At 47.5% G+C, this 27323-nt stretch overlaps 1 protein-coding gene across 3 annotated transcripts in view; it reads left to right on the top strand.

Moving 5' to 3' along the window:
- The window catches only part of Pparg (peroxisome proliferator-activated receptor gamma), a 122180-nt gene that overhangs the window by 26100 nt on the left and 68757 nt on the right, over positions 1-27323 (top strand). The window lies entirely within an intron of this gene.

Consider the following 27323-nt stretch of genomic DNA (forward strand, 5'->3'; position numbering starts at 1 on the left):
CAGAGACTACGCATTACTTTATGAGAGTAGGTAGTTCCAGGACTCCTGACTGCAGTGATCCGGGAAGGTATAGGATGGCTCATTTTCCTGAACTCTGTAGCGGAACAAGTTGCTCATGGAAAACAAGAACTGTTAGCTAGATCCACACCAAAGCTAATCCAGAGGGGTGTGTGCTGAAGTGGGGTCAGCTTACGCAGGAGTGTGTCTTCACTTGGTGCCTCGGGGGCCTAGCAGCGGGAGTCACCCTGCAGCAAACCAGACATGGTTTCCAAATACTATTTCCTTTTCTAAGAATCCAGGACACTTTGGAGAAGTGGTCGGTGCCGCAGCTGGGACCAGGACAGTTCAGCCTGGGGGTGCCAGGGAGTGAGGGTGTGGCTGAAAGAGCTTGCAGTGGCCAGCGCTGGGATGGTTTCAGAGAGAGCGGCTGTAGGTTTGCAATATAGCCCTCCTCAAATATGCACAGAAGTGTTCAGACTGATGCACAAAATCACTAAATAAATACATAACAAAGTGGAGGCAGGGAGGCAGAGAATGCTGCCTTCCAGAAGCATCAGCAAGTCCTGACGTTAACGTGTGTGGGGTGCAGGGTAAGGAGAGCAGGGTACAGCATTTGCATAACCTTACTGTTTCCCCCAAGTGTGTATTGATTATATAGAGAAAAATAATAACTGTGCAGTAGAAAATGCTGACAGACGCCACCGCAACCAAGTGGCCAAGATCAGTCAGTAATAACGAGAGGCCCTGAGCCCTGTCCCCCTGTACGGTGCCCTGCAAGGGGCACCGCGTGCCTTTGGCCTCCTTCCCTGTGGGATCACTGGAGGGCTGAACCCCATCAGGGACAGCTCACAGCTCACCTGTGCCCCGGGATGCAGGAGGCCGGGAAGGGGCCAGGAGCTGCTGCATACAGACAGGTGTGGCAGTTGAATGCCTCGTGGGACCCTGGAACAGAAAAGGGACGTTAGGGGGACGGCTGGTGAGGTGTAGGGGTGGTTGACGGTACCGGGCTGCCATTGGTTACTTGTTTGGGTAACCAAGCTGGTCACACCCTGTTCACCGTGGGAGCCGGGGAGAGGCGTCCACCCGTGGGAACTCTCTCCCCCTTAACTTCGCTCTGCCTTGCAGCATCTCAGAGCAATGAGGTTGTTTTTGTTGGTTTTGTTCTGCGGGGCTGGGGCTAGAAGGAAAGGCCTCAAATATGCTAGGCAACCACTCAGTCCTGAGCCACACCCAGCCGTCAAATAAGTTTGTAAAAAGTCACAGTGGAGGCCCTGAGTAATCCCTCTCACTGCGTCTTCGCTAACCCGTGGAGCGGCGCTGCTGCCTGTGTGAAATCTGAGGAGGTGCAGCAGGGCATCCTCATCTGGGCCATTCCTGAGCAGCGTTTGGAAATCCTCTTCTCTGCGTTTGTTTGGGAGCTAAGATTGAACCAAGGCCCCAGACAAGCCGAGTCCTCACTCCCCTGGGAGACCTGTGAGCGGGCGACTCCACGGGGCTGGGGCACAGCCCACAGGACGACACTAGCCCAGCTCCCAAGGTCCCCGCCAAAAGAAACCACAGCCAACCACAGCTCCTCAAACTGCACCTCCTCGGGAACCCCGCTTAGCCTGTTTCAGCTGGAGGCAGCCGGGGTGCCGTGGGAAGGGTCCCGCCAGAACTGGGGATGCATCTGGAGCTCATGAATCATCTCGTGCTCCAGCAGTCTTTATCGGCAAGAGGAGACTTAACCAAGACCTCAGCCTCCTATCTGAATGGCGAGGTAACTGTTGTAGGAATTCTGTGAGCACAGGCAGTGCTGAGCGAGCCCGGCTGCCCACGGAAGTCAGTGACAGCAGGAAGGCTGCCTAGAGAATTTACTTAACCTTCCAAAAGCCTGGTTCCATTTAAAATAGAAAGGCCGAACTCAGGAGACAAAGGGCAGATGTGTACCTCAGCATCTAAAAACGAGTGGTCTAAACTCAGTTGTTTTGGCATGAAAACCGAAATGTGAAGTATTTGGAATTTGACCCTGATTTGGCGGGCGGGGGTGGGGGGAAGGGGCACGTCGCATCTCCAGCCGTCTCAGTAAACTGTGTGAGTTCCCAGCTTTGGGGTGAAACCTGCAATAACAGAAGATGGACCTAAAGTAGCTGGAGAGAGAGACAGAGACAGAGAGAGAGACAGAGACAGAGAGGAAGAACTGGCAGGGGAGGAGAGAGAGAAGGAGGGGGCAGAATGGAGGCAGAGTTTCAGTTTTGCAAAATGAAAACATTGGACAGCTTGGTCATGCAGCATTGCCCCTGAACTTCACCCTTTAAAATCTGCCGAAAAGAAATCATTGATGCTGTGTCTATCTGACCCCAATTTTTAAAAAGTAAGAAAGAAATAACAGAAATCTTCCGTGGTTCTAGTCCACTTTCCTGCCAGGGCATCCACCTTGAAGACAGCCTCTGCTCAGGACATTTATCCTTAGCAGACTTTTTTTTCTAATGTGGCGAGGATTCTCGGGACGTGATTTATCTACTGACAGTTCAAATCACCCCCATGCCTTAAATTGCACAGGTGAAAAAGAAAAAGCCTGATGAACAGGAAATAGAATGGGTGGCTGGGAGAGTTGACTTGTGAGGTTAATTTATAACTAACACAAATGAATCTATAAAAAAGGAGAAAGCCCCATAAGAAATATGTTAAGTGATAAGGAGCAAAGGGGTTTAGATGGAAGATAGCTGAGCTCCTTTGGTCCCAGTGCTTTTATGACTGGAGAATTCAATTGCAGGTGTGCTGCACGGGGCAGGCCGCGGTTCCGTAGAGAACTAATAGGGCTCACGATCCCTCTCACCCCTGCCGTCTCTGTCTGCGCACGTGCGGCCAGCGGCCGGGCCTGCCCTCTGGACACGTGGCCTGGCTGCCCCTCCGCCTGAGTGGCAGGGTTTTGGGGTTCAGCGTAGATCAGATCTTAGGGTGGGCAGGTGGTACACGGTACCCTTGGAACTAAGATTCAGCACTAGGCCCACTGACTTCTGAATTTTGGCTAATGAGTTTGTTTCATTGTACATTGCCTTACTTATTTGTTTGTTTTGTTGTGTTTCTTTTGGTGGTGCTGGGGATTGAATCCAGGGCCTTACACGTGAAAAATACACACTTTACCACTGAGCTACAACCCAGCCCATGTTAATTTCTTTTAAAGCAATTTATTACTGAACAGCTATGAAAAAGCTCACACTTACTTATACAAAGACTATTCTTACTTCCTTAGTTTCTTCCAGTCCTTGTTAACATGTCTGTCTGCCTATGTATCTATCTATGTATCTATGTATCTATCTATCATCTCTTGGTACTGGAGATTGAACCCACGGCCTTCACACTGACCTACATCCCCAGCCCTTTTTTATTTTTTGAGATGGTTTCACTAAGTCACTCAGTTGTTGGAATTTTCGATCCTCCTGCCTCAGCCTCCCAGAGTTCTAGGATCACAGGTGTGCACCTCCGTGCCCTGCTCTGTACACATTTATCTACTGGCAGAATCCAGGTAGCACTTTTACTCATTTCTTTGCCTGCTAGGTCACCTACCTATCACTTTGTTTCTGCGTGGCTCTCAGGTGTGTCCAGAGGATCTGTTTCAGTGACATTACCTAATTTGCGAAACCAGATTTCAGGTGTTTGTCGTTTGTATTGTTATTCTACAGTTACAGTCCCGCTGACTCTGACACTCATTATCATGCATATCTTCAGGTACTTATTTCATTTCATTTTAAAAATGCTTTCCTTCAGATAAATTGCCAGGAAAGGAGTGTGGAAGGGAAAGTGCCCGGGCAGCTCCCTTCCTTTTATGTTCCTGGTTTTTGTGACCTAGCGCACTGGCCTGTGGGTACATTAGTAGCAAAACCTCGCAGGTTAAGGTTAGGCAGCTTCTGTCTGTCCTTCTGTCTGTCTGTCTCATGAATTATCACTTTCTGCGGCTGTGCTGCGGCGGAGGCCAAAGAACGTCCCCACTTGTTTAAGGAGCAGATAAACACCATGGCTTTTTGTTGTTTAAAAAGAAGTTGCCATTACTTAAATCTGCAGATTTAAATTAAGCATAAAGCCTGTGTGCTGCAGGCCCCTCGAGATTTTTTCAGGCCTTGTGCTGCTAGTTAATAGGAAGAAACCACTGCTTTTGAAAATGCAGGTTTAACAACGTAAGGCTTCCAGGGGCTGGGGATTTAGCTCAGTGGCACAGCGCCTGCCTGGCAAGTGCAAGGTCATGAGTTCGATTCCCGGTACCGGGGAAAAAAAAAAAACAACAAAAAAACAAACAACAACAACAAAAAAAATGTAGGGCTTCCATACAGATGGATACAAGTCAACTTCTAAAAAATTTTTGAATATTAAGATATTAAAATATTAAATATTTAAACTCAATTATGTTAGAGGCCTGGGGGTGTAGCTCAGCGGTAGAGCCCTTGCTCGCCTAGCAGGCATAAGTGTTAGTCCCCAACACCACGGAGGGATAAGTATCAATATTTTACATTTTTGGTTTGAACCTTTGAGGGAATAAGTTTATAATAAAGATAGCATAGGGAAATTATATAATTAATATCTTTTAAAATGAAGAGCTGGGCAACATGGTGCCCACTCACAGTCTGAACACTCAGGAGGCTGAGGCAAGAGGATCGCTGTGAGTTGGAGACAAATCTGGAGCCAGTTACGAGCTCTATAGTTCTAGTCAGGGCATGCTTGGTTCTTTGGTTACTTCCGATAATTTATATGTTAAAAATAATGTGTATAATTATACTGAAATATTATATAGTAAGAGCTCAAAAGTGAAAGCTACTATTATTCCATGGGGCAAAAGGGGATAACTGTAATATCTTTTATTTTCTTCTTTTTTTTGTTTGTTTGTTTTTCATTTTTCTTCCAGTACCAGGAATCCAACTCATGACCTTGAGCTTGCCAGGCAGGCGCTTTGCCGCTGAGCTAAATCCCCAGCCCCTCTTTCATTTTCTTCTAGTTTTTTTTTCCCCCTTCAAACTCATGAACTTCTTGTTCTCCAGATCCTGTGATCTGAAATAATTTAAATTATATGATGTTTTTAACCTTTTATATTCCCAGTAGGCAAGACATAGGAAATTAAGTGACGTAAACGTCTTTAATAATCTTTAAAAGTCATGAGACTTGGTAGCCTGGACAAGAAACAATTAGGAATAAATTTCAGGGAAATACCACCATGGCATGACTCCGATTTTCTTTTGTTAGCGAGCCCCTGCGCTTTCCTTTCCAACTCAAGGGATACGCACCATGGGCGCCTTTTAAGACTCCAGCTTCGTCCGCATCACAGAAGTCTGCATTTCGCCAGTTTACTCACTGTAATTTGTGATTGCTATTTTTCTTATCTGCCAAGGAAGTACAGCAGCTCCCACTGGGGAAATACCACGTTAAGTTGATCCTAAAATAAGAAATCTAAGGGAAAGGTCACATCCTAATAACTTGTGCAAATCTAAATTTCCGAGGAACTCTGAAATCATTTGGTAGGAGTAGCGTATTAGCAACGTGCTACCCAATTTCTTCCCGAGAATGTCGTGAAACTTCAGCACTTTTGTGTACAGAAGTAACCATGGACATATAAATACAGTTGGCAAAACCATACTTTTTTCTTTTGAGACAGGGTCTTGCTATGCAGTTCAAGCTGACCTTGAACTTACAGGCTAACCTCAAACATAGTGATCCTCCTACCTCAGCCTCCTAAGTGCTGGGATTACAGGCGGGCACCACCACACCCGGCGATGAGGCCAATTTTAAAAGGATACAGACTTTTAAGATTCCAACTGTTATGAAAATCCAGAAGATCTAGCATGCCTAAAAAAACCACAAATTTTTATTTTGTTACTGTCACTGGAAAGATAAGGTTTATTACTCAGGAAGTATTATAATAATTATATATAATGAAAATGATCTTTCCTGCTACTCTAGCGGGGTGTAATAGTCCACCTTTTACTAACACAGACCCTGGTGAGACTTTGGAAGAACCCTAAGCGTGTGATTCCAGAGACTTTGGGGAGCCAGCCGCTAGTGTGGCCTCTGTCACTCGGCCGCCTCCCAAAGCTCTAGACTGAGTTTCCTTGTTGTTGGGGAGGGAGGTGTTTACTTAGAGGCCAAGTAGAACCAGTAGGTAGGGACCTCGGAAATTCATACAGCGTCATCTGTCTTTAAGGTATTGCTTTAATCATCGTCTTTCATCTTTTCCAAATGGAGCCAGACTAGAAAGAGGTGAAGGAACTCATTCTATCCCCTCAAATTCACAGTCACTCACTATAGCTCACACCTCAGTCACTGGGAGAGCCCAAGCTGCGCTCTGAAAGGGCAGCATTTCACAGGCCCTGCTCCATTCCATCCAGCGCGGAGACACCAGGTTTTATAGGAAGGTGGGCTCCTAGCACCTGCTCACTTTCCTTGCGGATCTTTTGCTTTGTTTTGGTTTTTTGAGACAGGGTCTCATTACATAGTTGAGGCTGGCCTTGAACTTGCTATGTAGCCCAGGCTGGTCTTGAACTCCTGGCAATCCTCCTGCCTCAGCCTTATGGAGTACTGAGATTACAAGCATGCGCCATCCCCCGACACCAGGACATCTTGTTGGAAATGTATCTTACATATTTCTTTCTTTGTTGCTTTAGAAACGTGCACCATTATTCCTTGAGTCTGCATAATTATTAGAGGGGAAAGCTGAGCAGTGTGTGGCTTTTGTCTTTCAACCTACTGGCACTTATTTTCTTCCCAGGTGTCACCTGTTCTTAGTAATTTTGGCTTTATGGAGACATATCTGGGTGTCCTACCCAGTCTGTAGCAAGAGCCGTCTGTTGAAATTATTTAGCCATATCTACACCCTGCCAGTGTCACCAGAGAGCTGGCTTCCTGGGGCAGTCACCTTTCTAAGAGGAGAGGCTCTGTACCCAATGAAGTAGACTTGAAGTCACTTCCCTCTGAGGCACCGCAGGCCTGGAAAGAATGGGATTCCACTAAGAGACATGGGCATTAGAACACATCTTGCCAAGGCAACTGTGTGATGTGTGAAGTAACCATTTTATCCACCAGACTTCGGAGTAAGAGGAATAGCCACAGTTGCTGGGTGTGGTAGCGCACACCTGCAATCCCAGCACTTGGGAGGCTGAGACAGGATGACCTCCGTGAGTTCAAGCCCAGCCTCGGCTACATAGTGAGTCTCGGGATACATTTTTTTCGTGGAGCAATGGCAGTTAGTTGGTTCTTGTCCCCTGCTCACCCCTCCGTGTCATCAAGCCCCGTGGCTCAGACCCTCAAGGTTCTCTCACAGCAGTGAGGTTGTCAGGGGGCCCCACCATTGTGCCTTTGCAGTGTGGTCTCGGAACAGAGCCTATCTTCAAGGTGTCCCTAGCATTTCCCTCCCTTCCCAGCTAATATCATGCAGGAAAACTATGTTATTAAAATTCTCTTACTGAGATAGATTTTTATTTCCAACCTGAACCACAAAGTGTGCTGCAGAATCCAATTCTTTTAAGAATGTCTGAGACACATACAGCTTTTTTTTTTAATTTTTTTTTTTTAGACACATACAGCTTTGAACATCCCTGATCTGAAAATCTGAAATCCAAAACCGTCAGAAAAGCAAAACTTTTTAAACACAGATGTGCAAACACCGCAAGTGCAAAATTAAGACAGATGTGCTAAGCATGATGTAGAACCGCACCTCCTGAAGGTGTGCCGGAAACATGGGAGTCCCCAGGCGGCACGTGGAACATGTCAAAAGCCTAGGTCATGGGAAACATGGCGGAAAAGGAGTTTCAGCCAGGAATTGAGAGCCGTGCTGTGGGTGCCAGAGGGGCTCTGAGAAGTGTGTGCCTGGTGACCCTGGCCTGGTATGGCAACTTCAGTCTTTCCAGTCACCCAATAGGAGGGAATTGTCACTATTGTCCTAGTGTCCAGGTGTGCACTCAGCGAGGTCTAGCACGGTCAGATAACTCCCAGAAAGATCATTCTGCTAGCCCAAGGTAAGAATCTGGATCTAAGCTGAGATCTATTAGACTCCCAAGCCCAGGGATGTTTTTCCAGGGATCTTGAAGTGACATTGAAGAGGGCCCAAAGGAGAGAGGCTGTGAATTAGCATTCCCAAGGGAACATCCAAGTACAGACACCGCTGGGGAAGGCACTGCAGGTGACAGGTGGGAAGGACATGGGGCGTGGCTTCAGACCAGTGACAACTGACAACATGAGCAGCACATCATCCATGGTGCATCAAGCAGGGAAGAGGGCAGCGCATAGGAGGAGGTCAGCCGGGGAGAGACAAACCCCACGAGCCCAGGCCGTGCCTCTTTGTTTGGGGGAGGGATACGAGGGTAGTGTGACCACCTGCCTTGGGCTAAGAGAGGACGGGCAGAGGTGTCAGGTAAGCGCGGATTTACGAGCGCACAGTCCCGGGTGCAGGCAGCCTTTTCATGTCCCCAGGCTGTGCACACAAGCACCAGCTCCCCTGATGGCAGATTGGAAATCTTCGGGAAGTAAGACTTGAGTCTGTTCTGAACGTGCATAGGTTTCTTTCCTGGTTATTATTCCCTAAATGCTAAGCACAGCTCGCTAGATGGCATTGGGTTCCATCGGGTGCCGAGATCTCTTAGGGGTGAGTTAAAAGGAGGCCATGTGTATGTTATTTGCAAGTGCTACAGCTCGTTGTACAAGAGACTGGGGCATCTGTGGGACTGATGTCAGGGGGGTCCTGGGCTCAGCTCCTTGTGGACACAGAGGATAGCTGTGTAACTCCAAGCTTATATGTCACTTGGGAGAAAACCCATACAGGTAAGAACAACGTGGTGGTCATGTGACCTAACCAAGCCCCTCTCCCTCGTCTGCTCTCAGCTTTCCCAGATATTAGATAAATTCGTTTAGAAAAATGGATTTAGTTCTTGTTTTTAGAGACAGGTCTCACTATGTCGTCCGAACGGGCCTTGAACTTACTATGTAGTCCAGGCTGGCTTCGAACTTGCAGCACTTATCCTGCCTCAGCCTCCTCAGTGTTGGCTTACAGGCCTGTACCACCACCCCAAACTGTAACTTTCCATTCTTAACTTTCTTAAGACCATCCATTCTTAACTTTTTACACATCGTACAGTGAGATGGCCTTGATCCACTTACAGATATGGCATTTATGTAGCTTTATATACTAAAGGAAAATGTAGGCGTTCCTAAAGTGAGAACTAATACTTTCAGAAGTACAAAGGAAATTTTTAGACCTTAAGCCTGCAGGTCACAATTTCTGGAAACTGCTTGGTAGAATATCTGAAATACAACCTGCCCACCGTCTTGAAAGCAAGGCCTCAGTCTCCGCACTGAGCTCCCTCCCTCCGGAGCGGCGTCTCGGTGTCACTGGTGTCACCACGTTGGCTCAGCGCTTGGCGAGGGAAGGAAGGTTGTCTCACAAAGCAAAATGCCGGGCTAGGAGCTCTGGATGGCCCCTGTCATTATTTCTCTCCTCCCCAGCCTCTTCTCCGTCCCCTCGTCCGCTTGAGACTGTCAGAGACTTCAGCGTATCAATTAAGTGGTTTTTCATTAGGTTGACTTTCAGTGAAAAAGGAGCCATACTTAGGAATTGACTGACCTTTAATGGAAGTCTTAGGATTTTCAAAAATGCCCTTGGTAGTAAATTAAAAATCAATTTGCCTTCTAGTTTTTCATTTTGGTTCATTTAAAACCTGCCAGGAATGTTTTCTTTGTGAAAAGAAACTATATTTTTATATCGTGGTGGAAAAATGATCTGGGAAAAAAGGGCTCTTTCTGAACAAATGTAGTGATGCTGGTGTAAAAAAAAAAATCCAAAACCGCAAGAAGTCATCCCAGATTTAGTAACACTTCCCATTTAAGCACATGATCTGGCCTGTCCTCCGGCCGGCTCCAAGTTGCAAAATTCACCGAAATACCTCTGACTTCCTTATGGTTGTTGCTACCCCACCCCCAGCCCAAATGCGGGGTTATAAAAACCCTGAAGTGTGACAGTATAGCTTATTGCACTTTTAGTTATCAGGATTCTGCCAAAGTGAGCAGGAAACCCAAGGAAATGGATTTAAGTTTACGATGATCCAGTGAAGTCCTTTTTTCTAGATCCGGAAAGCAGCACCAGTTTGTAGCCTCCGTGATTCAGGGAGGAAAAGCCAGGGCTGTAGAGAAAGACCCGGGCCAGTGCTGGGAGGGCAGAAGCCGGTGCAGGAGCGCTGGTCCAGAAGTGTGCGTCTGCACACCAGCCTCCTGGAGTCTCCTCCGTGAGCACTGTCTGGAAGCCACTGATTTTTCTGTCTCGCGGGATCAGCAACTGGGGCCCAAGTTGTGTATTTCACACTTAGCATAGGGTTTCTCATTGTCAAGCGTTCGGAGTTGCTTTGTCCTCTGTCTCATCACCTCCAGCTTTGGCAGGTTATGTGTGACGTCCCCTTCCCTCTGGGGAGGACTTCCAGTGTTTGTTTATGTGGGATACAGAGAAATGCAGATTCTTAGAAATAGCTCTGTGGTTCCAGGATAGAATCTAAACTGCTGAGCAGGACCATGGAGTATTGAAAACCTGAATGCTTAGTGGAAGCTGCGAGATGTCCTGTCCTGAATTTTGAGTCAAACGGTAGCACAGCGGAGGGTCGGTAACCCTCCTGGGAAAAAATTTAAGGACCGTGATTGACTTTTTTTCTCCTTTAAGGTTTCATTCACTTTTAACTATTTTTTTTTTCCAAATATGGACTATCGCTGTATTACTTTAAAGGAGCAGCCAAGAAACCGGATGGGCTAGTGCACACCTCTAATACCAGCCTCTAGGGAGGCTGAGGCAGGAGGACTGCAAGTTCAAGCCCAGCCTGGGCAACTTAGTGAGATCATCTCAAAATAAGAAATAAAGAAGGACTAGGGGTATAGGGTTGTAGCTAGTGGCGAAGTGCTTTCCTAGCGTGTCTGAGGGCTTGGGTTCAACCTTCAGTGTCACAAATAAATAAGTAAGCAACCAGTTTACTGTGATACCGGTGGACGTTATTTTGTGACGTAAGTACAGAACAAGCAGTGAAAGAGGAGTTGATGTTTCAACCCGGCTGCCCCGCCGGCTGCTGCTACCCCGAACTGTTCCTTCGCGTCCCCTGGCGCGTCCTCCGCCAGGACAGCTTGACCCCCGGGCGTCGGTGGTGTCAGGAGGCGGGGTCTGGCATTGTTTCCCGATCGTTCCGTGTATGGCCTCCTGGTCTGTCTACAGATCAGAACAGCCAGTCTAGGAGGCCACTAGCACCTTCCTCCGCTGTGGAGTTTGAGTCAAGGGCCTGAAGACACGCACACGTGTGTACACACACGCACGCTAAAGACATCCTCTCTGTTGGCTTAGCCGGCAAGTGCTTTATAGAGCACAAGCACAGCTGCCAGGAGGGACTTGAACTTGCGATCCTTCTGCCTCAGCCTCCCACCGTGCTGGGATTACAGGGGTGATTCTCTTTTTTTTTTTTTTTTTTTGGTTTTTTTTGGTTTTTCTCCGGTACCGGGAACCGAACTCACGACCTTGCGCTTGCCAGGCAGGTGCTTTTGCCGCTGAGCTAAATCCCCAGCCCCCGGGGTGATTCTTTATCACTTAAGTGGCACATGTGAAGCTCTTTATTTCCTTGCAAAGTATCTGTACTGCACGGGAAAAACTGAAATAAGGAGTGTGCAGATCTGCCCTGGGATCCTACTGTGTGGAACAGTTGTTTGGTAACCTTTTTCTCACCTTTATTCCAAAAATCACTTTGCCCCCATCATCACCTCCACGGGTGTGTTTGTGTGTGTGTGTGTGTGTGTGTGTGTGTGTGTGTGTGTGAATAGGACAATAGGAAGTCCCAATATTTAGATTTGTAGCTCAACTGTTCTTCAGGTATCCTTGAGACCTGTGACATTTATCACTGCAGATGGTTAATAATTAACTCCGGCCGAAGAATGAAAGTTTGAATTGCTCAGTAGGGACAGGCCTGCGCTGGGACCTCCACAGTTCCAGGACTCGAGGCAGGCTGGGCGCCGGCTCGGCCCTCATGGCTGCTAATTTGCCCTGTTTGTTCTTGGAGCCGGTCGGAAGCCAGGCCTTGCACACACAGGGCAAGCGCTCACCCCCGAGCCGCGCGCCGGTCTCTGTTACCGCTGGTCCCGAGAGTCCTGACTGTGGACCCTCGCCCTGGGAAAACGGCCTTGGGTGTGTCGTATCTCTGGTAGACCCTTAACAGAGCGGCAGTTTAGATGTTCAGCCAGTGAGTACGCTGCTCATCTCCTTGCTTTTCCGATGAAGGAGAAATAGATTTCACATAAGATTTGCCACTTGGACTGGGCCGGGATGTAGCTCAGCGGCACAGCACCTGCCTGGCTAGTGCAAGGTCCTGAGTTCGATTCCCGCTAACAACAACAACAAACCAAAACAAAACAAAAACGTACCCACTGAAATTTACCATTTGAGGCATTTTCAGCGCAGGGCGTCAGCAGGCTCCCAGTGGGGCACAGCCACCCGTCCTTAGCCTGAGATGGCCTCTCTGTCCTCAGTCTCTTTGAATTTGCTGAGTTCTCAGATGGCTGTGTCACTCTTGCAAAGAACGGGCCGCGAACGCGGGGTCCAAGCGTCTGTCTGGGGAGACCAGGCTGGTCCTGTGGCGGGTGGCCTCACCTCTCAAAAGCCCCACAGCTTGTTAAGTTCACCCTGCCTGCAGTGAGCGCCCAGGTGGGGGCTTTAGGAAGAGAGCGGTTGATGCCGCTCGAGGCTTGGGAGGTCTTGGCACAGCGCTGCTGGCCTTGGCTGGGCTCTGGCACAGCACTGGCGTCGGGTGGCAGGAGCTGACATGACAGCAAGGGGCTTCCCCACTCTTGTGTGACACCGCTGGGGACCCAACCAGGGCCCCCAAGAGGACAGGGTCACTGTGAGGGCTGGCCCTGCTGACCTCTCGATTGCCGCGGGACCTCACCTCTCAAAAGCCCCACAGCTTGTTAAGTTCACCACGTGGGGATCAGGGCTCCAAACAGGGACCATAGGAGGGTGCTGGGTTTGCTTCTGAAGGAGCTGCCAGTCTGCTTTCCTGTCCTGTCCCAGGTTCTGACCCCAGACATGGGTTTGGTGTCTGCATTCTCCATGACACTTCACTTGCTTTATGATGCCATCTTAGTGGCTGTGACATGCGATCACATTTCTCTGATGGCCGCTGGTGCTGGGCCTCTGTCCCTGTGCTCACTGGCCCTCAGTGGATCTTCTTTAGAGAAACATCTGTCAGACCCTCTGCCCAGTGTCATTTGAGGCTTTTGCCTTTTGTTTGTTTGTTTGTTTTGTTTTTGTTTTGAGACAGTCTCACTACTAGTTCAGACTGACCTTGAGCTCACTATGTAGCCCAGGCTGGCCTCGAACTCATGGAGATCCTCCTGCCTCAGCCTCCTGAGTGTTGGGACTATAGGCATGTGCCACTGTACCCAGCTCACTTTCCTTTGCTTTTCTGTTGCTCATCTCCCCTTTGTAATTCCTCACATGCTTTTCTGCATAATCAGAAACACTCTTTCATTTCAGCCCAGGCAAATGCTTTCTGTCATCAGCCTCCCATTGCCTCATGTGTTGACATAGGGCTGAATGCCTTTCCTGCTGTTGTCAGAACTCAGTACCTGGGCCAGGCACAGTGACACACACCTGTCATCTCAGCACCGGGGAGGCTGAGGCAGGATGATCACTATGAGTTCAAAGCCAGACTGGGCTACCGAGTGAGTTCAAGGCCAGCCTGAACTACATAGCGAGACCCTCTCAGAAACAAACAAATAGGAAAAAGAAATCTCAGCATCTGGGACTTCCACTCCGTTCAAAAGAAAACAATTTTCCAAACTTGTTCATATAGTGCAGTTCCTTGTACTCTGTCCTGTATGACATGTCAGCGGGTAAGGCAGGTGTCACCGGGATGTGCTGTGGGGCGTGGCCTTCTTGGAAGGGTGACATTTTAGAGTGGAAGAGACCATCTCTGCCTCCACTGAGGGCCACACACTCGCAGAGCCCGCGCTGCAGTGCTGGGCTCTGAGAGTTCCGGAGTGTGCGGATAACGTGTCTGCACGTCGGTCATGTCCTGAACAGTTACTATAAAGCCTGAATTTACAATTTAAAAATACCCCTGTGGGATACAGCTTTGGTTTCTCACATCAGCTTTCTGAACCTCAATTCACAGACCTAGGGGGTCCGCCACAGGTTGGCGGCAGGTGTGTAGAATTCTTTCCTGTTTAAAAGTGATCCTGAGAGTTAAATTTAAGAAAAACTGATCAAACCTAACTTCTTGCTCTGTGTGTATGTGTGTGCACGCATGTGTATGTGTGTGTGCGTGTGGGTGTGGGTGGGTGTGGGTGTATGTGTGTGTTACGATTGAATCCGGGGCCTTTGCACTGAGCTACATCCACAGCTCTTTTAAAGTTTTTCGTTGTTTGTTGGTTTTGGGTTTTGGGTTTTGGGTTTTTGAGACTGTGTAGCTCCCTATGTAGCTCCCGACATGGAAAACCCTGTATACTGAGACCTAGCTTAGTGGTAGTGGGCACCAAGAGAAACATTCTCCAGCTCTTGAACCAGGGCTCGGCCCTGTGAAGCGGCGGTGGCGAGGGGCAGTGTGTGCCCTGTGCATGGTGAGGTGTTACCGCCCGGGAGGAGGAGGCCCAGAGCCTGGGCCTGCGGGGATCAACCATCGAGTGAACTCGGTCTAGCACAAAGCCCTTCCCGCTTGTGGATGTGTAAACTCTTTCTTCAAGGTATTGAGGCTTTTTTTTTGTTTCGGTAAATATTATAGGGTGAAATAAAATTTAAATTGGATTCAGGTAGCCCTGGGTTGATGGGTTAGGGAACTTTATTGTTTCTGGTGTTTTGAGATAAGTCTCACTATGTAGTGTAGGCTGGCCTTGAATTCACTGTGTAGCCCAGGCTAGTCTCCAATTTGTGGCAGTCCTCCTGCCTCAGCCTCCTGAGTTCTGGATTATAGGCCTGCCCCAACACGCCCAGTGACTCAGGAATCTTCAATGTCCGTTTCATTTTGAACAGCAAATAATATTTTAATGTATATATAGAAACAGTGAAGCTTATTTCAGGAAATTCTATGGAAACTGCTTAATAAAAGACATCACTTTTTAATTGCCTTTGCCCCTCAGCGATGGGTGCCTGGGGATTGGGACGCGTGCAGGACTCGGGTCTGCGCTGTGCAGCCCAGCCCCGTGGCTCGTGGGGGCCACAGGAGCGGAAACGGCAGGCTGAGCCGCTGAGTTCTGGCCTTTGAGGTCCAGAGGCCCCATCTGATGCTCACACTGGCCCAAGCGGGGGCTTGGGGATCACAGCCCGTCTGAAAGGCACAGAAGCGGCCCCCTGGTTCCTAAATGCCACATGGGTCACCATAATGCTCGTGATGCACAGGACAGAGGTGTCGCCTGTGGCAGCACTCGGGGCGGGGGCAGACTGTGCCTCCCAGACTTCGTGATCCAAGCTTAAAAGCAAGTAACTAAAACCAAGCCCAGCCAGTGGGCGTCTTCTTCCCACAGCCTCAGGGCTTCCAGTGTCGGGTTTTCCACAGTCCGTCAGTTGTGTGTCCTTGTTTAATATGCAGGTGTTTATATGATCCCACCCAATGCCTCTCGGTCTGGGGCTGCAGCCCCCGGTGTTATTAATTTCATTGAAGTTTGTCCTCTTTGATCACTGTCCCCATATACACGGTACATTGTTAGACAGCTACCTGGAAAGTTACATCTAAATTAGTTTAAGTCATGAGCCAGCTTGCAGGGGACCTTTCCAATGGTATGATGCCAAGTGAATCTTTTAAAAAATTAAAATTCCCACCGGGCATAGTGGTGCACACCTGTAATCCCAGCACTGCGGAGGCTGAGGCAGGAGGATCTCCAACAGTTTGAGGCCAGCCTGGGCTACATAAGTGAGTACCAGGACAGGCTGTTCTACACAGCAAGACCCTGTCTAAAAAAAAAAGAAAGAAAGAAAGAAACAGAAGAATAAGTTCCCTTTAAAATGAAGTCTCAGTGAGCCTGTAGTCCCAGCTACTTAAGAGGCTGAGACAAGAGGATCCCTAGAGCCCATGAATTCTGCCATGAGACCAGCCTGGGCAGCTCAGAGAGACCCTGTGTTTAAAACACCCCAAAATGTAGTTGGGGGAGGGGCTATTGGAAGAGCTTGCCCAGTGTGTGTGAGGTCCTGGGTAACCTCCATGCGCCAGGGACAGACACGCAGGGACAGTTGTGATGCTGTCTGCTGAGTGACGTGATGGGAGAGGCCAGTGAGCATGGCCACTGCCTTTCAGGACACCAGGCTTCTCTGCTCACTATATGACCCTTGCTAAAATCCCATGTTTTAGCCAGGTATGGTGAGGCACACCTGTAATCCCAGCACTCGCGGAGGCTGAGGCAGGAGGATCGATGTGAGTTCAAAGCCAACCTGGACTACACAGTGAGACCTTGTCTCAAAAAAGCAAACTAAAGTAATAAATATATGAGTAAATGAATACCTAAAATCCCATGTTTCTCATGGAATCTTCCCTATGAGCCATCCCACTTTGACTCCATCTTCTGATTGCCTGTGAGACCTTCTGATTTTCCCATTTATCTGGCACAATTCACCAGGTGCTAGCTTGTAACATCGGCTCCTAATCACTGGCTAGCATATTTATTCAAATCAAGAACCATTGCTCAACTTTTCACCTCTTTGTAGTTTGTTTCCCTAGCAAGATTACAAATTCCTTGAGGGTAGACTTATACTTCTTTGTATTTCCCACAGTATCCTATAAATTGCAGGGTTTTTGTTGTTGTTTTTTTTTCCTTCTGAAAAGGCCTCTCACCATATTGCCCAGGCTGCCCTTGAACTCCTGAGCTCAAGCAATCCTCCTGCCTCAGCTTCCTGAGGAGGGGCTACAGGTACACACACTGCACCGGGCTTTTTTGGGACTAGGTTTACTCCATAAATGTTTGTTGGTGTGGGTTACGGTTTTGAAGTTTGTCTACACTTCCTGGTTCACTTCCTGGGCCAGGTTGCTAGCTTCTGGGAATCTCCATTTTCAGTAAAATGGGAATAATTCCTATGTCTCAGGATGAAGTCAATGGCGTCTGCGTGTTGGTCTCCTCGATGGCCCTGGAATACCTGGTGGGAACTGTCACAGACTGGCCCAGCCTCGTGGGCCATCGGCGTGGGGGACCCGTCCTGGATAAAAGTGGGAAGAACAGAAGCTATTGTTAATTTTCTCCCAAGTCAGTGCCGCCTGTTTCCTTGGGGTCTCATGCCCATAGAGAGGGTTTACGGTTGGGACTCGGATGTCGGGGTGCTGTGCTCCAGCAGTAGAGCTGGGGTTATCCCCAGACATGTTAGAATCAATACCACCGCAGCGCCTGTCGCCAGAGCTGCTTCCAGGAGAACTTGGTGGTGACCCCAAAATAGCCATTTCACTGGGAAGCCTCAGGATTCAGATTCCGGAAGTGCTAAGGCTTGCCTGGCTTGCATTATCCCACCTTGGCACTTTTGGTGTTTAAATTAACTGTAATCCACAAACCGAGCTGTATTTCACTCCCTTCACTGAACTGAACTGGTACTCTTCCTAGAGTAACTCCTCTGTGACAGTCGGGGTCCGGTGCGGTTAGTGGTGCTCCCCTCCTGGAAGCCTTGAAATACACAATTTGACTATTGCTGTTAGTATTTGTGTGGAAAGAGATGAAAGTGAGATTGGTAATCCAGGTGGGCAGGACTTGCCTCACATCTGGTCGCTTGAAAAGGAGCCAGAAGCAACAGCTCAATGCAAGACAGCCTCGGGCCGGACTTTGTAACTCCCACCCTCCTTTGCAAAACAGCTGCCTGAAAGAAAGAGAGAGAGAAGGAATGGAAAGGAAAATCACTGTCTGCATCCTAACCGCAGGTTTTTTACCAAAGTGTCCATAGAGCCCTGGGTGGTGAGTTAGGATGGGTCGGGGGCAGCATGTGTGGGCCGGAGATTAGAACCGCGCTGACCTAGTTTCTCAGTGCTGGGACCAAAGGCAGTGTGACGCCTCCCTCCTCTTTACCTTGCTTAATCCCAACCCTGTGATCACCTGCCTTACCCATGACAGCCCCAGTTTACGCCTGCTGTCCCAGCAAAACTTTTAATACCACCCTGTTTCATTCCTTCGAAGTGTCCTGATTGGGGTAAGAAAGGATGTGGTCATCTCACTTGAACCCCTTTATCTCAGCAATATTAATCAGCAAGGGTATGGAGTGGAAAGGATCAGAATGTATTAAAGAGAACGATTGAGACAGTGGCAGCCTTGAAAAACCTAGTGGTCAGAATTCTTGGGAATAAAGGAGCTGGGTGTGATGGTACATGTCTGTCATCCCAACTACTCAGGAGGCTGAGGCAGGAAGATCTCTGAATCCCAGGAGTTCAAGGCCAGCCTGGGTAACACAGTGAGACCTCCATCTCAAAACAAGAATTCTCAGTAATAAAATGAAAGTTGAAGTGGACATTGATTTATGCCCACGTTCTGAACATCACAGAACATACGAGATTAGTGGTGGCTGTTCTCAGGGCACTGGGGCGGGGAGGATAATAATGAGGTCAGATGCTTGTGGTGCCTTTTATGCAACACTAACGTTAACTTCCTGTCTGAGGTTTTCCACGTTCTGAGTCTTTCACCTCTTGATACTCTCAGGGCTGGTTGATACTGATATCTAATAGACACTTCAGAGAAAAAAAGATTGAAGATAATAGTTCTGTAGAAAAAGGGAAAGATTAACATTATCCTTGATAACCTTGCTATTCTTTGAAAGGGCTTAGCTGAACATCCCTGCCGTTAACCTTACTAGTCAACGCAGAAATTTAATTGTACTGGCTGTAGAAGGCTTGCTGTGGGCATGCCTTCTTCAGACTCCTCCAGATCCGTAGCTCTTCTTGTTTAGGCCCAGCTATTGCACAGGGTCTTTATTTTATTTAAAGTAGTTTTGTAGTTGTAAGAGGAATAGCTAGTATTGCAAAGTATACAGAAAAATATTTTTAAAAAGCTAATATTAACACTATGGCATGGTTCCTTTTTTTTTTTTTTTTTTTTTTTTTTAGACAAGGTCTTGTTGTGTAGTTTAGGGTGGCCTTGAACTCACTATGTAGCATGTAGCCTAGGCTGGCCTTGAACTCATGGCAATCCTCCTGTCTCAGCCTCCTGAGTGCTGGGATTACAGGCATGTGCCACCATGCCCGGCGTGGCACAGTTCCTTTTAATTTTCATATCTATGTATATAGGAAACCTGTGTGTCTATATTTTTTTATTTATTTTCTGTTTTTGTAGTATGGGGGATCAAACCTAAGGCCTTCCTTGCACATTCTAGGCAAGCATTCTACCACTGAGATAAAACCCTAGCCCAGGAATATGTACTTTAGTTTATTCAATGAAGCTCTTAAATTATAACCTTAAGTAAAATGTTTTTAGTGTTCTGACAACGGTAGAAGAAAAAAATCTTTAATTTGCATAAAAGATTTCCCTTTTTTATTTTGGAGACAGGATCATGCTGTTTCCCAGGCTGGCCTCAAACTCCTAGGCTCAAGACAGTCCTGCCTCAGCCTCCTGAGTAATTGGGGCACCTGGCTGCATAGTGCTCTAACGTGTCTCACACCCTCTCACACAGTAATATGTTTACTCCTAATAATAGTGCCTTAAGCAAGATCTGTGTTGCTCGGCATTATACTCACAGGGGATATGGAGGCCCGAAGACATCAGAACTAGGACAGCCTGGGCTAGAACTCAGCTCCCTCACAGCCCATGGCTCTCTCCAAAGCAGGGAATTAATTATACTAGAAGGACCAAACATTGAATCAGACCCAAGGAGCTAATTGTGGGCACCAAGTCCTTAGGTGGGAAAAATTGGTAAGGGATAATATTACGAATAATGATCTTTGAGGTCGCCTAAGGGCATTTTTTCAAAGAACCAAAACCATGTTCCTCAGCACCTCGTGTGCAAGGAAATCAGGGGGCCGAGCTCCGCGTGGACACATAAGTTTGGGGCAGAGGACTGCCCCGATGGCCTTCAAAACAGTCCTTCTCGGTTTGGAATTCAACAGTGGCTCGCTCAAGCGTGGGACACCCCGCGCTGTGCTGAGAACCACGCTGAAGTGACAGGCGTGCCCTGCAGTTTTCAAAGGGTTCACGGTGTCCACCTGGAGAAATAACCGCGAAGCAAACCAGGTCTCAGCGAGTCCTCAAGGGTCGAGAGTAATCATTCGGCTTTTGGTGAGCATTTCCTTTCTGTCACCCGGATAAAACGTAGACCATTATGTGTTAGAGCATCAATAAGGGAGCCGGAAGGAAGCGCCGGCGGCTGGCGGCGCACACATGCGCAGTAATGCTCAGTGCACTAATTGAGCACCACTGTGTACGGCAGGCACACCTGCACCGGACATGGGAGTGAGTGGAGAGATTCTTTCTAATAGAACCGAAGTTACTTATTAAGAAATAGTGGCAATAAGGGTGGAGCTGTGTGTGGGGTAACAATAATAAACCTATGCAGAGGTGAAGCCAATTCTACTTGGGGGCAGGAGTTGATAATAGATGGGACCTTAATACTTTAAATTCATTGAATAGAAGAGCTCAAAAGCAAATGTTAGATGCTATCTAATCTGCTCTGTTTTCCCTGTCTCCACTTGAGAAATGGGACTGTGGGAGCGCTCTGCTGGGACTTGCCTCCCTCGTCCGCAAACTGAGCTGGTGGCGGAAGGAAGGCTGGGCCGGCTCGGCCCACGCCGCCTCCTCGGGCCCAAAGGTCGCTAACACAACTTGCGTTCTTCCAAGCCCGCTGTGAGGACCAGGTCTTAGGCCTCAGGTTAAAGGCGGGGATTGTCCTCACGGAGCCTTTGGCATAGAACTAGCATTTAGAAAACGAATGCGGTATGTGTCCGCGCTAGCAGACAGCTGCTTTATAAAATGGGGAAAGGCTCAATGAGATTAACAACATACAGCCTCGGGGGGCTGTGCTGTAGATTCAGCTCTGCCGTGAAGAGGCTGTGCAGTCACCTCTTCTTCTATTCCTCCGCCTGCTCTTTCTCTTCTTCCTCCCTCTTTGTTTTTTATTTGTTTTTGAGACAGGGTCTCAAAGCTGTGTAGTTCAGGCTGGGCTTGAACTCACAGTGATCCTCCTGCCTCGGCTTCTGGAATGCTGGGACCACCATGCCCAGTCACTTTGTTCTGTATTGTAAAAAAGTGAGGGTTAAAAGTCCTTCAGACCAGTTTCAATTATTTTATATAGCTTTATCTTACCTGAGTAAAATACAGACTTCAAAGGAGAAAAATTCTTAACAAGTCTCAGTGTTCATATAATTTTTATTATAATGTAACTTAAATTTTTTTTCTTTTTTTTTCTTAATGTAACTTAAGCACAAAACTAGCTATGGACTCTTTACAATTATAGCTCTTTTCTATCTATGCAGCCCAAACAAATTAGCCAGCAACAAGTCACAAACACCTGCCACGCATATTTCGGACACCACACTGCTTCTGGCTGCCACAGATGTGACCACATTTTCCCCGATTTTTCTTGTTTTGAATGCCTCCAAGAAACATTCCTTTCCACAGAACCGTGGATCTCATTGGGCCTTCAGTTAACTCCAGTGGGTCATTTGTGTGTTAAAAGTCGGCCCGTACTTTCCGTACACCCGGACTCAGGAGTGCTGAAATCAGATACCAGCCAGGGCTCTGGAACTGCTGGTCAGTATTTGGTTAGAAAATCATCCTGGTAGTCTGTATATACGCTTTTATTTCATCAAGATGAGAGCAAAGTGGAAAATAGAATCGGGCTGGGAGTGGGGGTGCAGCTCTGAGGTGGAAGCCTATACTGGGCAAGCCCGAGGCTCTGGGTTCAATGCCTAGCACCAAAACAAATAAAAAGCCAAAGATTTAGAATTAGGAACTTTATAAAAAATTAGAAACATGCTGGGTGTGGTCGCGCGCACCTATAATCCTGGGCACTGAACTGAATTGTGTGTGTGAGACGGCAAACTTTACAAACTAGAAGAGATACTTCAATAAAGCTGTTTGAAGAGCTTTGCGTACAGAACTCCGGGCTTGCTAGGAATGTTTCTCTGGCGGCCACCTACACTTGCCCAGTGTAAGCAGCCCAGCGGAAAATGGAAAGTCTGCTCCAGCCCCACCAGGGCCTGGACCCGGTACTCAGCCCATCGTGGACTCTGGCTGTGATGCTGCCCCGACGGGGTCAGCTGTGGGCAAGGCCGTGGACAGATGAGGGTGGGTACTGGTTTCCCCACCTGTAGGTGAGGAACCTCTTTGGGCCTCAGTTTCCGCACTGTAAATAAAGAGGAGGTGAGAGTGAACATCTTCTAGGATTTCTTGCATGTCTGCCAGTGTCACCCTAACATTTCTATTTCCTGTGAGTTCCGCTCTCCCAGCTGCCTCTTCTCTGAGCTCCTTAATTCCACCTGCACCTGGCTGTTCTCTTTAACCCGGGGTCACTAATGCTTCTCGAACTTTAATCCGCAGGTCTTTCAGGTACACAGTGCCCCCAAAATGTTGATCCGAAAGTTCCCTCCTAAAGCGAAGGCGCGCGGTTCACCAGCATCCCGGGCTGTGTTCTCCTCCGCAGCAGCTCCTTGGCCCACCTCCCGGAGATAACAATACACTTCCCCTTCGGGCGGTACACTAGGAAACAATGGCCTGCACAATGGAGCGACCTCAAACCAGCCCATTGTTTTCTCGGCTGCCTGAGGAAGGAGTTGTGCTCTTTAGGTCCCCAGAAAGATTTTGGCTTGTCCACCTCTTGCGATTCCCAAGCAACAAACAATTAAGCAATCTGGCCCCCTTCCCACTCTCCGGCAGTGTGTGGGATGCTTGTCACCTTGCCCAGAGTCGCTGTAGCACTTAAGCTTTTCATCTGACAGCGCAAGAGATAACAAATCAAAACATCATTAGGAGGAGCACTCAGTTAAGACTCGATCCGGGATTTATTTGGGGGCACCTATTTTAGAACTGAGATAGGTGTTTCTTGGCTGTCTTCCTGGTCTCGTCTTCTTCTCCTTCCCTTTGTGTTTCAATAAAATGCTTGTAAATGTTTCAAAAGAAGTTTGCTCCCATGAAGCTCATGCTTATGAATATAAATGCATAACATCTGCAGTCCTAGGGTCCTGTGTACCTGCAGAGAAGGGTCCCGCAGAAGTGAGAATAAGCTAGGTGGTTGGAATGTGGTTTCAACGCGTCAGGAATCTGGGACCTGCTTCCTAAAGCTATGCAGACACACAATATCATTTTGGAAGAACCAGTTAAGTCTGTACTCCAGCTATCCCCCTGCATTCATGAATAGCTACTGGCTAACCCTTAAAATTCCTGTTAATGGAAATTTTTAGGTAAAACTGAAGCATTCGTTGTATTATTTAGGAGTTAGTGAGTGATTTTGTATATGATAGGAAGAAAAAGGGTTAGATATCTGAAGAGCCAGGGATTTGGGCCTGGCTGGTAGCTGTCATAGGAGAAAAGTGAAGTTGAAATGAAATTGTCTAAAAATAGCTGAAAAAAGAGAAACTCACATATGTGTTTTATGGTCAACTTTCAGTATACATAGGAAACCAGTAGGCCTGAGAAAGTTTGGGATTGAGGATATCTACCCTTCTAATAAGAGAGGAATAGTAGACATTTAGTTCTCTCTCTGCTGTCACTGGAGCTGTATTTCAGAGTAATCACAAAAGTCTTTCATATCGAAAAAGTGCCAGATAAATAGTGCAGGAGTGATGCAATTAGAGCAACCTCATTTCACAAACTCAAAGTATTGACTCAGGGGAAAAATGACCAAGTTTTTAAAAACTTTAGGCAAATCATTAATGAAATTAAATACCCTTAAAATGCCAAAGTAGCAGTTCACAGGTTGGTCGCTAGCTCCGAGGTGAGAAAAGTAACCAGCCTTGGAGAGGTCAGACCACCATCTTTCCTAGTTAGTGATCCCTGGAAGGGTCAGTCCCATCTGTGTGTCTTCTGTTGCGTCAGAGGGGGAAGCACACTTCCTGTGGGGTAGTTGAGCAGCCAGAAATATTTAACTTGAATCCATAAATGCTTAGACATACTATCCAGTTTGTAGGAATCACAGGAGAGAGAGAAACAAGCTAAATGATACCACAAGAAGACAGCCAGACCCATCCAGGAGATGGGACATTCTGCAAGGTGTCTGCCCAACTGGCCAGTGGCCTGAAAATGAAGGGGACTGGTGGAGGGAAGCCTGCAGTGCTCGTTTTTAAAAGACTTGAGGGACATAGGACCAATGCCCTTCCTCATCGGGGGCAAGATTCAGGTTGGAGCAAGTCAACTATCAAGAAAAGTGTGGGTCAACCATTGAAATGTAAACAAGGACTGGGTATTATTTGAAATGAAAACTTAAGTGGAAATATGGTGATTATTAACTTTAAAAACAGTTTATCAACAATGAATACCAAATCTCATTTTGATTAAACAATAAAGATGCTGTGTGTGTGTGTATGTGTGTGTGTGTGTGTGTGTGGGTGTGTAGTTAGGTTATATGTACATACTCACGATGCTACAACCTGAAAAAGATTCAGGTAGATAAATACTAAGACTTCAACACTGATGATCTCTGGTAGTGCAAATACAGATCTTATTTTTACCAGTTTGTGCTTTTTAATTATTAACAGCAAATGTAGGTGAGTTCTGTAATAATAAAAGATTAGTATAAAACACAACAAAACTTAGCTGTCTTTTCAAATAGAAACACAACAGCATATTCTGTCCTTTAGGGAAAATAAAAACTTTTGAAGAAAGAAGCTGTAAAGACTAGAAAGACCGGAGTCCACAGCCACAGAGGGTCCTAGCGTGGGGGCTGACTGGAGCTTGGCTGGGAATCCGATGCTGTCACCTCGTCCCTTGTCTCCTGTCCGCACCGGCTTGGTGCTGCTCCGCGCCGCGCGCACTCACCCGCGCAGACAGTAGCCCTGAACTGTGTGGGCTGTTATCAGGTTCCCTACACGGGTCTGAACTCCCTGCCTGTCTCCCTTGGAGTTTCCACCCCGGCCCTCCCCTGGGGCTCTGCAGGCAGCTGCCTCTCCTCTCCTGCGCCAGCCACAGCTGCTCAGGCCTGCGGGCTCCTCCCAGGTCGCTTTTCCCTGCCGGAGCTATTCAGATCCCTTCCATCTGCGGCCCCCGGGGCTCTGTCCATTCTTCAGTGCGCAGCCTTGCATCTGCTCCTGGCTTGCGTCTGATGGGCTTGTGCTGGTGTCTTTCAGTGAGCCGCTTCTCAGTTCTGAAGTCTGAACAAAATTGTACCTCAGAAGACAGCACAGGTCTTGGTGCTCAGTAAAAGTGGAATGTCAATCTTAAAACTAGTTTCTGCTTTTTCAGTCTCTGCACTTCCTTTCATGAATGGAGATTGTAAAATATATTCCGCAAATCAGGTGGTTTTTTTGTTTGTTTTTTGTCTTTTTGAGACAGGGTCTCGCTATGCAGTTCAGGCTGGCCTTGAGCTCACTTTGTAGCCCAGGCTGGTCTCGAAATCGCAATGATCCTCCTGCCTCAGCCTCCTGAGTGTTGGGATTACAGGCGTGAGCCACCATGCCCAGCCCGTAAATCAAGTGTTGACTTCTGGACTGGAACAGAATTTGTAGTGCTGTGTCTAAGAAACACTGCTAGAGACAAACCTTTAGGTGATGTCAACCAGCTAATGCCGTTTAAGGAAAGTAGACATAAAAAATATGCTCCATGCTGCCCACTGTCTCATTGTCAGCAAATTCATTCACGGAGACGGATTTCCCAGCTCTCGTTTTCCATCGTGTTTCTCTCTTTTTTTTTTTTTTTTTTTCCAGTACTGGGAATTGAACTCACAACCTTGCACTTGCCAGGCAGGCGCTGTGCCACTGAGCTAAATCCCCAGCCCCTCCATCGTGTTTCTGTTTGCTATCAGAAATAAAATGTGTCCATGTCTGCCAAGAGACCTTTGAAAAGTCCTGCTTGTGTTCTTAATATCATGTACTCTACTTGTACAGCGTTCCCTCCTGAAACATATTCATGAAGCTCCTTTTAACGTAAGAACAACAGGCATCTTACACGATGGCTGATCTTACTATTTTATTAATCAGATGTCAAGTATAAGATTTAAATTTCCAATTATAAGAATCCATAATCCTGTAATCCCAGCATGGAGGGAGGCTGGGACAGGAGGATTGTGAATTTGAGACCCACCTGTGCAGCTAAGATCCTGTCTCAAAATTAAAATAAGTAAATAAAAAGGGACAGGGATGTAGCGCAGCGGGGCTTTGATTCTGATACCTTCTCCCCCTGAAAGAATTGATAAAGTTTTAATTTCAAGAGCCTACTCTGTTCTAAGCAGTGGTTTATTTAAATGAACTCTAACTCTCTTGAGTTTTCCTTTCACTGAGCAAACAGAGGCTCAGTAAGATGAAGCTGCATTCCCAGAGTGAAAACGTGTGACAGAGCTCAAAGTCCACCTCAGGACCATCCTGACCGAGGACGCCTAGGTAAAGCTTGTAGCCAAAACCCAAGTCCAACTTTCTGCTCGCTTTTTAGTTTTTGTCTTTTTTTCGGTGCTGGGGCTGTAACTCAGAGCTTTGAACATGCTGGAGCTCCAGCCCCCAGCTCCATGTTGAAGCCCTAGTTCACAGCTGCTATGATCTTCGATTCTCTTTCAGTAGCTTCCTAGGCTTGTTATGAGCTTCAAATGAAATAAAATACTATTTTATTGAAGTACTATTTGTTGATAAAGTACTATTTTCATGAAGTGGAAATTTTCACCTTCTTTATCATCTGATTTATTTGGGGGGGTACTGGGAATCGAACTCAGGACCTCTCGCTTGCCAGGGCAGGCACTGTGCCCCTGAGCTACATCCCTGACCACCCCCGCTGTTTAAAAGTTATTTTCTTAAGAGCAAGGAACTATGTCATTAGAGGAGAAAACATTGGTTCCGGAAGATCTCCACAGCTCTAGGTCAGCTCCTGCGGAGTGAGGCAAGAGGACATTTGTCAGCAAAGTGAATTCCTGAATCGCTGTTCAGATATCACCCAGCTTTCCTTACCAGGGCGCTGTGGAGTGCTTCTTGGCAGTGAGCTCTGTGTGCGGACGCTGTGAGCAGTGGTGACGTTTTCCTGGGTAATTCATCCACATGAAGCGAAGAGTCCGGTAAAGCACTCTTGCGCTGGGAGGCTTCGAACATGGTTGCGGACATTAAGGAAAACTGACCAGAACGGAATTCAAACATTTCATTGCATTATTTTAATGAGGCAGAGCACCGTTGGGAGCTTTGAACCAGGAATCAAGAAGCCTGGTTTGTAGCTCAAACTCTGTCTCGTCTGGGTAACACCTTGGCCAGTCATTTCATCCTTCACAAAACCATTTTCCT

This window comes from Chinchilla lanigera, unplaced genomic scaffold (genome assembly GCF_000276665.1).
Source record: "Chinchilla lanigera isolate Chin_1 unplaced genomic scaffold, ChiLan1.0 scaffold00028, whole genome shotgun sequence".
Lineage (NCBI taxonomy): Eukaryota > Metazoa > Chordata > Mammalia > Rodentia > Chinchillidae > Chinchilla > Chinchilla lanigera.